Genomic DNA, 14,741 nt, shown 5'->3' on the forward strand with positions numbered 1-14,741 from the left:
ATTTTCTGAATTAAAAATTGTCCTATCAATGAGGGATTCACAAGGTTTAATTATTAATTAATTAATTAATTATTGCAAATAATTGTCTCTTACACTCTAAAAAATTTTCATAATTTTATCTCGGCTTTTTTTATTGCTTTAATTTTAAAGTTCTACAATTGTCTGATTTAATGGTTGGGAGGCTAATAATGTAAATAAGGTCGTTGCCATTTGTGGCTAACTTGATTCGAGAAAATTCCAATAATTCTTCTATGTTAAAAAATAAGTTATTTTTTAAAAATTTCCTCCACTATTTTGGTTTTTGTGTTCGTAAGTACAAATGAATTTATTGTGTTAGATTTGGCCCATGTAAGTCGTATATTATGTTGGTTATTTCTTCTTTTTTTGTTGATCATCTTACATTCGGGTTCTGGAAGGTTTAAGAGAGCGTTAAAGCATATAGGATTCACAAGATTTAATTAATGCAAATAATTGTCTCTTACATTCTAAAAAATTTTCATATTTTATATCAATGATTATTTGGGCTTTTTTTATTGCTTTAATTTTTAAAGTTCTACAATTGTCTAATTTAATGGTTAGGGAACTAATAATTGCCATTTGTGGCTAATTTGACTCGAGCAAATTCTAATAATTCTTCTATGTTAAAAAATAGGTTGTTTTCATTTCTAAAAATTTCTTCCGCTATTTTCGTTTCTGTGTTCGTAAGTACAAATGAATTTATTGTGTTAGATTTGGCCCATATAATTGCGTATGTTATGTTGGTTATTTCTTAATTTATTTATTGAATTTTATACTTTTAAATATTTGTTTTCTGATTTACGATTTCTTCCGAACTCTTCAACATTGCATTAGTAGCACTAGTAAGTAGATTAATTTTTTGATTAATTAATCTGTTAATTACTTCTTGTCTATTGTTGTTTTCTAGCTGCTCATTTATCTTATCTTCTAAGATCTGATAGTCGTGGTGATCTTATGATCCCGCCAGCCATTTCCATGCAGTACCTATTGCTTCTATTGTGATTTTTTGTCTATTTTGAGTTTGGGGTATGCGTAAATCAGTGTGGATCTGTTTTAGTTCATAGGAAAGATATGATGAGGTAAGTAAATGAAATGATTCTTCTGACTTTGCAAGATGTAGATTTTAAAGATGTGGATGATTTTAAATGTTCCGTCTTGTTTAGCCGCTAATCCGGCTTCGAGTGAGATTGTGAGTGAGACTGAAGTTATCCCAAAGCATGTTGGTAAAAATAATCTGAAAAATTATGTTCTTATATTATTTTTATGTATGATTTTTCCGGTTTGTGTTTTAACGGTGGTCGTTTTATTTTCCGCTACCTTCTCGGCTTTGTATCTAGGTGTAATTTTAGTTCCTAACCTTTTATCCATTTTTACGTGAACAGTTTCGCATGGCATAAAAAGTTTGGTAGTATTCTTTCTTGATTGTGGTAATCGGGGTCGGCTGTTTGTTTATTTTTAATTTTCTTTTTTATTTCTTCTCGTTTTTTATGTCTTTTGTTGAACTAGAGATTATGCTTCTGAAAAGTATGTCTATGGGTGTTTCTTTTGTTACAGAATGGATCGATTTATTATATTCCTGAACTGCTTTAAAGATTAAATCCTCAAATGATATGCTCCCGTTGTCTTTTTTGAGACGCCGCATGATTTCGGATACTGTTGAATGATACCTTTCTATTTGTGTGCTACTTGTCGATGCGTACGGAGCAGTGGTGTGTACCGATATTTTGAGTTCATCTTCTAACATAAACGTTATTGCTGCCAAATGATCGTTCATTGTCCTTTATTATCCATTTCGGCATACCGAAAGCAATTAACATTTTCCTCAACAGATTTTTTATATCTTCAGATGCTCTTGACTCTAAAATTTTTACTTCAACATATTTTGAAATCTTGTGAATTTCCGTTAAGACTCTACTTTTTTCGGTAATACAAATATCTATGTGAACTATTTCTCCTGGGTAATTAGGAATAGGGGTAATTATTTCGATTTGTTGGGATTCCGAAGTACGTCGTCTATATCGTTTTGAGCAAACCTTACCTTGTATAATTTAAAATAGGTAGGTTAAATTTTTTACATTTTTCCCATTACCTCTTCGGATGTAATGATTCCGTTTATAAGCTTAAGGTCAAGTCTACTAGTTAAAATTGCTATAAGCTTTTCTTCTGTGTAATGGTATTTCGAAACTATAGGAATCTGTATCGGCAGTCAGTAGACATAATTGGTTTTTAAATACGTTAATTGGAGCTTCAACCGAAAATATGATGTTGAGGAACTGATTGAATTAATATGCGAGGGGGCCCGGGACAACGCGTCCGCTACCACACTAGCTACTCCGGGCTTGTACCTGATCTCGTGGTTATGCTCGACAATGAGGTCTCTCCAGCGTTTAAGCTTAGCGTTATGGTTATTTACGTTATTCGAAAAACTCAAGGAGTGGTGATCCGTGTATATTATCCTTTTTGAATACCCGTTAAGATATTGTCTTAAGCTTTGGAGCGTCCAAAAGATACCGAGCATCTCCATTTCGTTAGTTGCGTAATTCAGTTTTTGACATGCTGTACGAAATGAACGTTATTGGCCTATGATTTTGTTCTTGAAATCTGGATAGGCAAGGGCAACCTCCCTGGAGACGAGAGTATTTTTAAGTTTCTCGAATGCTGTAATCGCGTCTTTGCGATCAAGTTGATAGCAGTTCTGCTTGACTTGGTCTTAGATATACGGCCTTCTTCGCCTCTTAGAAGAATGGTTAGGGGTTTTGCTATTTTCGCGTAATCTTTTATGAACCGCCTATAAAAACCCGTCATGCCCAAAAAGGAACGGAGATCTACTATTGTTTTTTGGATCTGGAAATTTGCTTTTATTTTATCTATGTTGGTTTTTACTCCATTTTCTGATATTGTGTACCCCAAGAAGTCTACTTCGTTTTTGAAAAAAATGGCATTTCTCTATTTGAGCCCTCATATTTCCGTTTTGTAGCGTTGAAAATACTCTTTGAAAATTTTTGCCGTGCTCCACTTCTTTTTTGCTAAAGACTATACTATCATCAACGTACACATAGCAAATTTTCCCTATGTATTCTTTCAATATGTCATCTAGTGCTCTTTTAAAAATGGATGGGGAGTTTTTCAAACCGAATGGGAGTCTCGTAAATTCATATTTTCCTCCATTTACCGCGAATGATGTTTTTTCTATGACCGTATCTTTAAATGGTATTTGGTGAAAACCACTCTTCATTGTATTTGGTGAAAACCACTCTTAAGATCTAATACCGAAAAATTCTTGTTGTTCCCAAGCTGTGCAATAATTTGTCCAATTTCGGGAATGGGATACCGATCTGCAATAGTAACTTCATTAAGTTTCCTATAATCAATTACTAATCTGTACTTTTTTTCTTCGGACTGACCGGATTTTTTCGGAACTACCTAGACTGGTGCATTATATGGTGATCTTGAAGGTTTTAAAATACCAACTCTTAGCATCTCAGTAATTTGTTTTTCTACCTCATGTTTGAGTGATATTGTGTATGGGTAATGCTTTCCGTAAACTGGAGAATCTGATGAAATTCTGATCTCACCTACTTCTTTAGTTGTGTATGCTAACTTTGAATCGGGATCTGCGAAGAGGGTTTTGTACGAGAAGTTTTATTATTGATTTATGTGACTTGGTCATATGGCTGACTTGCGGTCCAATTGTATTTACTGCTTGTGTCTCTAGTTGATGAATTTTAATTTTGCGTTTATTTTCAAAAATTAATATATTATTTTTACATCTGTTATTGCTCCTAGGCTTTTCATTGTGTCATAGCCCAAAATACCATGGAAGGTTTTCAGTGTGCCTAGTAAAAATAATATCATGGGTATTAGCGAGCTTAAGTATTGAGTGTTATGTTATTTTAGTGTTACCTCAGACTGAACTAACTGAAAAAGTGTTCTCATTTGGCTTTGGATTTGGTACTAATTGGTTTTGAATATAATTTTGATTTGAGCCCATGTCGATTAATAATTTTAGAATATTTCCGTTCCCCGTGGTTACTCTAAAATAAGGTAGTGAGGAACGATTTAATCTAAAAATTTATATTTTAAATTTATTTATTCTGTCTCTGGTTGAATATGAAACTGTCTTGGCATAATGTTATTATTTGGGACATTAGCGGTGCTGAAAGGTCTTTTCCCTGCATAATCATTATTTGCAGGTTTGTTCATATAATTAATATGACGCGATCGAACTGACTGATCTACGTCCATAAGTACCGGTTTCGGTTGTGGTCGTGGCGGAGCTTTTGGTGTGCTATAGGGCGCTACTGCGCCGTATTGGTTTGCATAACTATAAGATTTGAATTGGTTAGTTTGAGTAATTGGGGGTTTTCCAGATTGGTTTGGGTTATGGTAGAGATGCGGATATGCGATATGGTTGTTGGTGTTTGGGTGGTAGCATGGGTGCCCTCCCTAAATACGGAGTTTTTGGTGTCTGGTTATTCCTAGCATATTGGTTCTGTAGCAGACTGCATAAATGTAGAACGTGTCCTAAGTCATGTGGTTCATTCCATTAAGGCCTCTGACAAAAGTGTCTAAGGCTTTTTCCCTGTACATGTCTGTCAGAGGTTATATAGTTTCTTGTGAGGCATATAAGCTGCCAATTTGGTACAGAATTAGTGATAGTTGTTGATAAACTGCTTGATATTCATCTATAGTATTGGTACCTTGGTTAAGAGCATAGAGTTGATATTATTTTTTTTTTTTTTTTACATATGCATTTTATTTATTGAATCTTCTCTGAATTGAGACTAACAATAAGTATATAAAATCTTAAATTAAAAAGCTATATCTGACAGTCAAGTTGACTGACGCGGGATGTAAGGGCTCTAATAACTATTGCTGAGCTGGAAGGTCATTTCGTTGCAATCGGGTCCGGTTGGAAACCCTGGCTAGGGCCCTGGCGAGTTGGTTTGGATGAGAAGTTAGCTTGGTGTGGTAGGACGCCTTTTGTTTTGAAATTTCATCATTTACGGGTAGAATGCCAAGATCTCTGTGGATTTTGTCGTTCCGAACATACCAAGGTGCCCCAGTGATAGTTCTCAGGATTTTTGATTGTGCTCGCTGGATAATGTCGATGTTACTGCTGCTCGCGATTCCCCACAATTGGGAGCCGTAAGTCCAGACTGGCTTAAGCGTTGAATTGTAGAGCAGAACCTTGAAGTCCAGGCAGAGGGGGGAGCGAGCGTTTATGAGCCAATGGAGGTTATTGGATTTTAGTTTTAGATGAATTTTCTTAGCTTCGATATGTCTCCGCCATGTAAGTCTTCTGTCAAGGTGGACGCCAAGGTACGTTACATCGTCAGCTTGTGAAAGTGGCGAGTTATTCAGAGTTAGCTGGGGGCACGTTTGTCTGTTAAGAGTAAACGTTATGTGTTTACACTTTTGCGCATTTATTTTTATACGCCAATTGGAAAACCACCTCTCCACTACCACGAGATGATCAGCTAGTTGTGCTGTTGCCTGAATTGGGCATTTGGACCGACTTAAGAGCGTCGGTATCTTCTGCAAATGTAGAAGTAGTTAGCCGTTCGTGGGAATATCTGCGGTGTAAAGGAGAAATAGAGTTGAGGAACTCCAGCCTCTATCGTGTAATCGTCGGATATTGTAGTGTTGCATCTCACGGCGAAGGCTCTGTTGTAAGGGTACGATTCAAGTATCCTGTGAGTGTTTTCCGGTAGTAACGTTCTGATTTTATGCATAAGGCCATCGAGCCAGACTCGGTCGAAAGCCTGCGCAACGTCAAGGAATACCGCACTGCAGTATTCCCGAGACTCGAATGCAGTTCGTATTTCTGTTGTTAATCTGTTAACTTGCTCTATTGTTCCATGGCTTTCTCGAAAGCCAAATTGATGCGCCGGAATAATGTTGTGCTCTTTCAGATATGGGATTATGCGTGTCAAAAGGCATTTTTCGAACAGTTTTGACAGACACGAGAGTAAACTTATCGGTCTATATGAGGCTGGTATTGTGTGATCTTTTCCTGGCTTTGGGATCATTATGATTACCGACTTTTTCCATTTTTTACAAATTACCTCAACTGCACAGTTTGGGAGTTCAATTAGCATCCTAGGAGTTATTAGATCACCGCCTGGGGCCTTTTTTGTTTTTAATTGCTCGCTGATGACTTTTGCAACTTCGTTTTTTTGGAACAGAATTGGCGCCGTCTCAGTTCCACCTCGAATTGACGGCGACGGTAGTGTGAATAAATTATTTGCAGGGTTTGGCTGAAAAACATTTCGAAGGTGTAAAGTAAATGTACAGGCTCTGTCTTTGTCGCTTCTGGCCCAGTTGCCTGAAGAGTCTCTTACGGGAATTACTGTTTCGGCCGGCGCACTTAGATTTGGGTGGGCCCTCCACAGGGGATGCTTGGTGCTGGTGGGTGAAAGTTTCTCAACGTACTGGCGTTGTGCTTTTTCTTCTTTGTGCCTTAGAGCCCTGGTCAGTCTGCGACCATCTTCCTTAAGCTGTTCGATTTCAAGGTTAGTCTTGTGCTGGTCTGTGTGCCCATCCCTCCCTTGCGTTGTAGAGACTTTGGCTGCTGCGACGAGTACAGACTCCAGTGCATTGGCATAGCAGTCGATGTCCTCCTTGATATTGAGCTGTGGAGTTAGTTCAATGTGGGAACTAACGTACTTTTTGAAATTCAGCCAGTTGGTTCGATGCGACGTCAGCCTGCAAGGGTACTCGATTAGTTGCAGGTTTTGAAGAAAAGTTATTAGCACTGGTGAGTGGTCCGATGATAGATCCAAAAGCGATTTTGCAGATATTAGATTGCGAGGAATGTTTTTTGTCACAGCAAAATCAATTAAATCAGGTAGTTTCCTAGGATCTGTATGAAGGACTGCCTGGTGAAACGTAGTCCAGTTTGTTGCATGTTTTGATGAGTGCAATATATAGTTGCCTTCCTTTGGGGGTCACAAGGCGGGATCCCCAGTGTGTGTGCTTGGCGTTGTAATCACCTGCTGCTATGAATCGCTCTCCAAGTGAATTATAGGAGTCCATGAATTGGTCTTCGGAGACTGTAAAGCGGGGTGGTCAGAAGACAGTGGTAATGGCAAGTTTGCAGTTGCCCAATTGTAATTTTATTGATGTAGCTTGCAGATAATTTTTTGCAAGCCGTTGGTGAAAGTGGTGTTTGATGCGGTCTCTTATTAGGATGCCGGTTTCGCCATGTGCTTTACCATCTGGATGATCGGTGCCGTAGAACGTGTGTCCCCGTATTTGAAAGTTATGGCTGCCAGCAACATAACGTCGACGTGGCTTTCGTTCAGAAATTGAGGTATTTCAGGTACATGCCGTGAAACACCTTTTGGCGTTCCACAGAGTTATTCGAAGGCTATGCATAATTTATTTGGACAGCTGAGCTTGTATTTGTATTTGTATTAAGATATTTTATTGCAAAGTTATCATCATAGTTTCCATGTTACTTTGTGACTGTCCCATGGCCTGCTATATGTTATCAATTTTCGGCTCTATGTGAGCTGTGCCTGATCTTAGAGCACTGGCGTAGGATATGCCGTTGGGAGTAATTGAATGGCCAAATGATAACCTGGCTGCTTTTTTTAAAGCCTTTATAATTTCGGAGGTGGTCATATCGGGTTCTATTCCATTGAGCACAACTTTTAAGCCTTTGCAACTTTTCAGCTGGTACGTGTAGTAATTCTTTTTTTCATCGTTGAAGTACTTCGACACTGCTCGGAAATCATCTTCGGTTTTGGTTTGAAGTTTGGTTTCGCTTATATTCCCTTTCATAAGCGGAATATCATGAAAGTTATCTTTTCCGACAAGCTCAACTATTTTGTTGACTAGGACGTTGGAGATCTTCTCCCGAATAAAGATAGGCGGGGGCTTAAGTTTCTTTGGGGCTAATTCTTCAGACTCTTATTCAGGCTCCGTCAGAATGGAAAATCTATTTTCATTTAATGGCCCGAGATTTTCAGGGCCTTTGTTGGTAGGGTTTATTTTGGGCATATTGCCGTCAGATTTTTTGGGGGGTGTTAGCTTACGCTTGGAAATATTAACGTAGCGATCCATGCCTGTCTGCATGGCCGAAACCGATTGCGGAATTGTCATTTCTTCTACCGTAGCCAATTTTTGCTCTTGGTTGTGTTGTTGCTTTACCCGCTGCAGAAGAAGAGAGTAGAGTCGTTGTTGCATTGTTGGTGACAGAGACCGTTGTAGTTGACGTAGTAGTTACTGTTGTTGTTGCACTAGGTGGCGTTTGTGCGATGAAAGGCAGGGCGGGAGAGCAAGAACTAGCTGTCTGGTGTTCGGTGGTCAGTAAACTTGCACTTTCTTGCACTTTCTTGCACTTTCGGTTCTGGAGTATTACTCGACGTTTGTCTTGCTCTCTCTGAATTTTTTCACGGGCTTCGTCTTGTTGTTTTTGGCGTTGAGTGCGCTGATTCACGTTCTTAATCCATTGTTTATTGAAAGTGCGTAAAGATTAATTATGTAATTAATTTAAACTTTAGTTTACAGTTTTCGAATTAGCATCGCGAATCGCAAAACCTCGCGTTTATAATTTTGTTCGACTGCGTGACTAATTGTTTTTGCCGGAGCGTTAAGAAAACACGTCTACACGCGACCGCTTTTCATACATTTTTGAAAAGATGGAGAGTTTTTATCCCTGTCGCAAGAACGAAGCAAATGGCGGATCAAAACATCCAACATCCAAATCGGTCGTGTTGTATTGCTTCAGGAGAACAACTTTCCACCGATGAAATGGCAGCTTGGATGCATCCATGAAGTCATACCCGGAAAGGACGGCGTAGTCAGAGTAGCTGTGGTCCGGACAGCTACAGTTCTTACCAAAAGGGCCGTCACCATCTGCCCATCGAATCCCATTTGGTTGGAACCGTGCCTGTTCCAAAGGGCACCAGCACCTAGTCAAATGCTCATAGGTGTGCGCTGCACACGCAGGGCTGTTATACAGCTTTGCATGATTATTGTTCTTCGCCTTTCTTATCTCGCTACATTTGTCGCGTTATCTATTCAGCTGAGCTACAGCGAAAACAAAATTTTGAAGTCAAGCTTCAAATAAGGTAATAGTTTGAAGCGTTATGAGCCAGTGCTTCTTGAAAATGATGTTATGACTCTGGAGTCTTTTTCTATAGTAATTTGGTGGAATCCAGACATTAAGTCTAGATATGAATAGAAATTTTCTTTACCAAGTTGATCGAGTATCATCGATTTGTGGTGAAGGGAATTTATCTGCTAATTACTTGTTATTTATGTTGTTCTCGTGATCTAAGTTTTCGAGTGTAGCTATGGTATAAACCAATCCTGATAAGCTTGGACGTCAAGTTGGGAATTACATTTTTTCAGAAAGTCCATTCCTATTGTACCATCACAAGGAAATGGAAAGTCATCATTAACTATTTGAAAATTGAAAGGGACTAAAAATGTTCGTGTTTGTATTTCCATAAATGGTAAATATTTTTAATTCAAGAGTACCTTCTCCTATTCCAGATATTGTTATTGTTTTTGTTGTGTCCATTTCATTGTAGCTATCAGAATTTAATTTGAAAAGGCTTAAATCAGCGCCAGGATCTAATAAAATGGTTAGAGGTGTTTTCGTGTGATAGTTTTTTATTTGTATATAAATGTTGAGACTGAGATTTATTTTGTATACAACTGCACACAAACCAGTTTTCTTTTCTTTCTTAGAGAAGTTTCTTAGTTTTCCAGTTTTGTTCCAATAGCTCTTAGTTGAGCATTTGAATATTATCTATTATAGAAATTATTTTTTTATTGTTCTGGTTTTGATTTTGGTAATAGTTCTGGTTTTGGTATTGGCCTTGACTATATTGTCCTCGATAGTTATTATATTGGTAATATTGGCCTCTAATGCGAAAATTGCATCAATTGTAAGCTCGTTTTGGACTTTTTAAATGGTTGTACCAATTATCTTCGACTTAATTACCTCTATTGCGATTCCTTCGTAGGACCCTCTTGTAATGTTGACCAACATATTTTTTCCATTAAGTTCTGGCGGCTGCTTCGTCAGCCATTGTGCAATGCTTATTATCTACTTCACTATTGTCAGAATCGGAATCTATTATATATTGATCTGACAATACTGATCTTCAAAAAACTGCGGGAATGGGAAGATCGTTAAGATCTTTCTTCCTTATTTCCGCGTAAATAAATTCGATCGTAGTCTGATCAAAAATGTTGATACTTGAGACTAGTGGACCTTTTATTGATTGGGCGATTTTGCTGATTTTGGGTCAAATATTTATACTATTTATGGAATATAATTCTTCCCATTGAATTAAATGTAAGTATTACTTTTTCAAAGCTATCATTAAAAGGGTTTTGCCTTATGTAGGGTGATTTCAACTGAACACCGGTAACGGTGGACAATACGATCTCCTTTTGTTTGCAATGTATTAGTATTGAAAAAACCTTAATTTAAGATTAAATGATTGAGTATGATTTTGATATAAAAAAAAATCATACTTTTCTTTATTGAGTTGGATTAAGAACTGATTTACTTAGGTGAAACAATTGTTTTTATAGCTACGCGTCGCTCCATCGCTGCCGCCGTCTCTGCCGCTGTTGGTGTTTCTGCTGACGTTCTTTCATATTATTGGTTGCTACTCTTGGTCGCCGTTGCCGTTGACCAAACTTAATTGTAATTGGCCAGTGAATTTTAATTATTTTTTTTATTGTATGCACTAAGTTGAGTTCGATCAACTTTGGAAATTGGCTGTTCTGCATTCCCACGAACGCTGACCAAAAGGTGCAAGCTCAGCGCACGTGGCTAAGTTCGTTTGAGCTTTATTTAGGGCATTGCTTTGCTGTTTGTTGTGCAATCAATGCTTCCCAGAAGAAAACTTCTGTCTGGGAAATTGTATTATTTTGGGTGTTAACTCTTCCCTGCTTAAACGCGACTGTCCTCGGTCGCAACGTAGTAAAGTACAGGTCCGGAATACATGGGCTTTTCTTGCGTTTCTGTACTTTCCGTTGGCCTAACTTGATTCGAGCAAATTCCAATAATTCTTCTATGTTAAAAAATAAGTAATTTTCTATTTAAAAATTTCTTCCACTATTTTGGTTTTTGTGTTTGTAAGTACAAATGAATTTATTGTGTTAGATTTGGCCCATGTAATTGCGTATATTATGTTGGATATTTCTTCTTTTATTCATTGAATTTTATACTTTAAAATATTTGCTTTCTGATTTACGATTTCTTCCGAGCTCTGGGTAATTTTCAACATTGCATTAGTAGCATTAGTACATTTTTTTATTTTTTGATTAATTAATCTGTTATTTACTACTTGTCTATTGTAGTTTTTTAGCTGCTCATTTATCTTATCTTCTAAGATCTGATAGTCGTGATGATCTGGTGATCCCGCCAGCCATTTCCATGCAGTACCTATTGCTTCTATTGCCCTTTTTTGTCTTTTTTGAGTTTGTAGTATGCGTAAATCCGTTTGGATCTATTTTAGTTCATAGGAAAGGTATGGGTGTAATGGATGAGATGAGGTGAGTGAATGAAATGATTCTTCTAACTTCGCCAGAGTTTCTATATAGCTTTGTAGGTCAAAGATGTGGATGATTTTAAATGTTCCGTCTTGTTTAGTTGCTGATCCGGTTTCGAATGAAATGATTTGTGAATTGGAATAGTCGAGGACTGTAGTTATTCCCAAGCATGTTGGTAAAAATAATCTGAAAAATTATGTTCTTATATTATTTTTATGTATGATTTTTCCGGTTTGTGTTTTAATGGTGGTCGTTCTATTTTCCGCTACTTTCTCGGTTTTGTATCTAGGTGTAAGTTTAGTTCCTAATCTTTTATCTATTTTTACATGTACAGTTTCGCCTGGCTTAAAAAGTTTTGGTAATATTTTTCCTTGATTATGGTATTCGAGGTCGGCTGTTTGTTTATTTTTAATTTTCTTTTTTATTTCTTCTCGTTTCTTTTCTATGTCTTCTGTTGAACTAGAGATTGTGCTTCTGAAAAATATGTCTATGGGTCTTTCTTTTGTTACAGAATGTATCGATTTATTATATTCTTGAACTGCTTTAAAGATTAAATCTTCAAATGATATGCTCCCGTTGTCTTTTTTGAGACACCGCATGATTTCAGATAGGGTTGAATGAAACCTTTCTATTTGTCCGTTACTTGTCGATGCGTACGGTGCGGTGGTGTGTAATGATATTTTGAGTTCATCTTCTAACATAAACTTTATTGCTGCTGAGCCAAATGATCGTTCGTTGTCCATTATTATCCATTTCGGCATACCGAAAGCAATTAACATTTCCCTCAACGGATTTTTAATATCTTCAGATGCTCTTGACTCTAAAATTTTTACTTGAACATATTTTGAAAACTTGTCAATTCCCGTTAAGACTCTATGTTTTTCGGTAATATAAATATCTATGTGAACTATTTCTCCTGGGTAATTAGGAATAGGGGTCGGTTGGATTTCTCCTTTTGGGGGGTGTCTATCGTATTTTGATTCTTTACAAGTTTGACAGGCTTGAACTATTGCTTGGATTTTCTTGGTAAGTTGTGGAAAGAAATAATTCTTCAAAATTTGTAATTTGTTCTCTTTTGCATCTCTATGGGCTCGTTTATGTTCGAGGGTAATTATTTCGTTTTGTTGGGACTCCGAAGTTACGTCGTCTTTTTCGTTTTGAGTAAACCTTGCCTTGTATGATTTAAAATAGATAGGGTAAATGTTTTGAATTTTTCCCATTACCTCTTCTGATGTAATGATTCCGTCTATAAGCTTAAGGTCAAGTCTACTAGTTAAAATTGCAATAAGTTTTTCTTCTGTGTAAGATTTTTGTATAATTATGTGGTATGTTGGGAATGGCATTTCGAAATTATAGGAATCTGTATCGCCAGTCAGTAGAAATAATTGGTTTTAAAATACGTTAATTGGAGCTTCTACCGAAAATATGAGGTTGTGTGACGAGCTTTCGTCGCTATGGGCGGATGCTGAGGAGCTGATTGAATTAATTTCTGCGGGGCCTGGGACAACGCGTCCGCTTCCACATTAGCTACTCCGGGCTTGTACCTGATCTCGTGGTTATACTCGCCAATGAGGTCTCTCCAGCGTTTAAGCTTAGCGTTATGGTTATTTACGCTGTTCGAAAAACTCAAGGGTTGGTGATCCGTGTGATGGTGATCCACTTTTGAATACCCGTAAGAATAATGTCCTAAACTTTGGAGCGCCCAAAAGTTAGTTGCGTAGTTCTCTTCAGTTTTTGACAGGGTGCGCGAAACTAACGTTATTGGCCTATGATTTTGTTCCAATACTGCGCCTATTGCGTAACTTGAAACGTCAGAAGTCAATTGAATTTCTTTTCCGAAATCTGGATAGGCAAGGATAACCTCCCTGGAGACGAGAGTATTTTTAAGTTTCTCGAATGCTGTAATCGCGTCTTTGCTCAAGTTGAAAGCAGTTCTGCTTGACTTGGTCTTAGATATACGGCCTTCTTCGCCTCTTAGAAGAATGGTTAGGGGTTTTGCTATTTTGGCGTAATCTTTTATGAACCGCCTGTAATAACCTGTCATGCTCAAAAGGGAACGGAGATCTTTTAATGTTTTTGGAACTGGAAATTTTGTAATCGCTTTTATTTTATCTATGTTGGTTTTTACTCCATTTTCTGATATTGTGTACCCCCTTCGTTTTTGAATAAATGGCATTTCTCTATTTATGTCCGCTAACGCTCTTTGAAAAATGGATGGGGAATTTTTCAAACCGAATGGGAGTCCCGTAAATTCATATTATCCGCCATTTACCGCGAATGCTGTTTTTTCTATGTCTGTATCTTTCGATGGTATATGGTGAAAACCACTCTTAAGATATAATACCGAAAAATACTTGTTGTTCCCAAGCTGTGCAATAATTTCTCCATTTTCGGGAATGAGATAGCGATCTGCAATAGTAACTTCATTAAGTTTCCTATAATCAATTGCTAATCTGTAATTTGGTTCTTCGGAATGACCGGACTTTTTCGGAACTACCCAGACTGGTGCATTATAGGGTGACGTTGAAGGTCTTATAATACCATCTCTTAGCATCTCTGTTATTTGTTTTTCTACTTCCTATTTGAGAGATATTGGGTATGGCTAATGTTTTCCGTGAACTGTGGAATCTGATGAAGTTCTGATCTCACCTACTATTTTAGTTGTGTATGCTAACTTTGTATCGGGGTCTGCAAAGAGGGTTTTGTGACTTTGTACGAGGAGTTTTTTTTGTTGATTTCTGTGACTCGTTCATATGGCTGACTTGCGAACCCATTGTATTTACTGCTTGTGTCCCTAGTTGATGAATTTTAATTTTGCGTTTATTTGCGAGAATTAATATATAATTTTTTACATCTGTTATTGCTCCTAGGCTTTTCATTGTGTCATTGCCCAAAATACCGTGGAAGGTTTTCAGTGTGTCTAGTAAAAAAAATTTCATGGGTGTATCCGAAATATTAGCAAGCTTAAGTATTGAGTGTTATGTTATTTTAGTGTTACCTCAGGACTGAACTAACTGAAAAAGTGTTCTCATTTGGTTTTGGATTTGGTACTAATTGGTTTTGAATATAATTTTGATTTGAGCCCATGTCGATTAAGAATTTTAGAATATTTACTCTAGAGTAAGGTAGTGAGGAACGATTTAATCCAAAAATTTATATGTTAAATTTATTTATTCTGTCTCTGGTTGAATATGAAA

The sequence above is a fragment of the Drosophila gunungcola genome, unplaced genomic scaffold, assembly GCF_025200985.1.
Source record: "Drosophila gunungcola strain Sukarami unplaced genomic scaffold, Dgunungcola_SK_2 000124F, whole genome shotgun sequence".
Lineage (NCBI taxonomy): Eukaryota > Metazoa > Arthropoda > Insecta > Diptera > Drosophilidae > Drosophila > Drosophila gunungcola.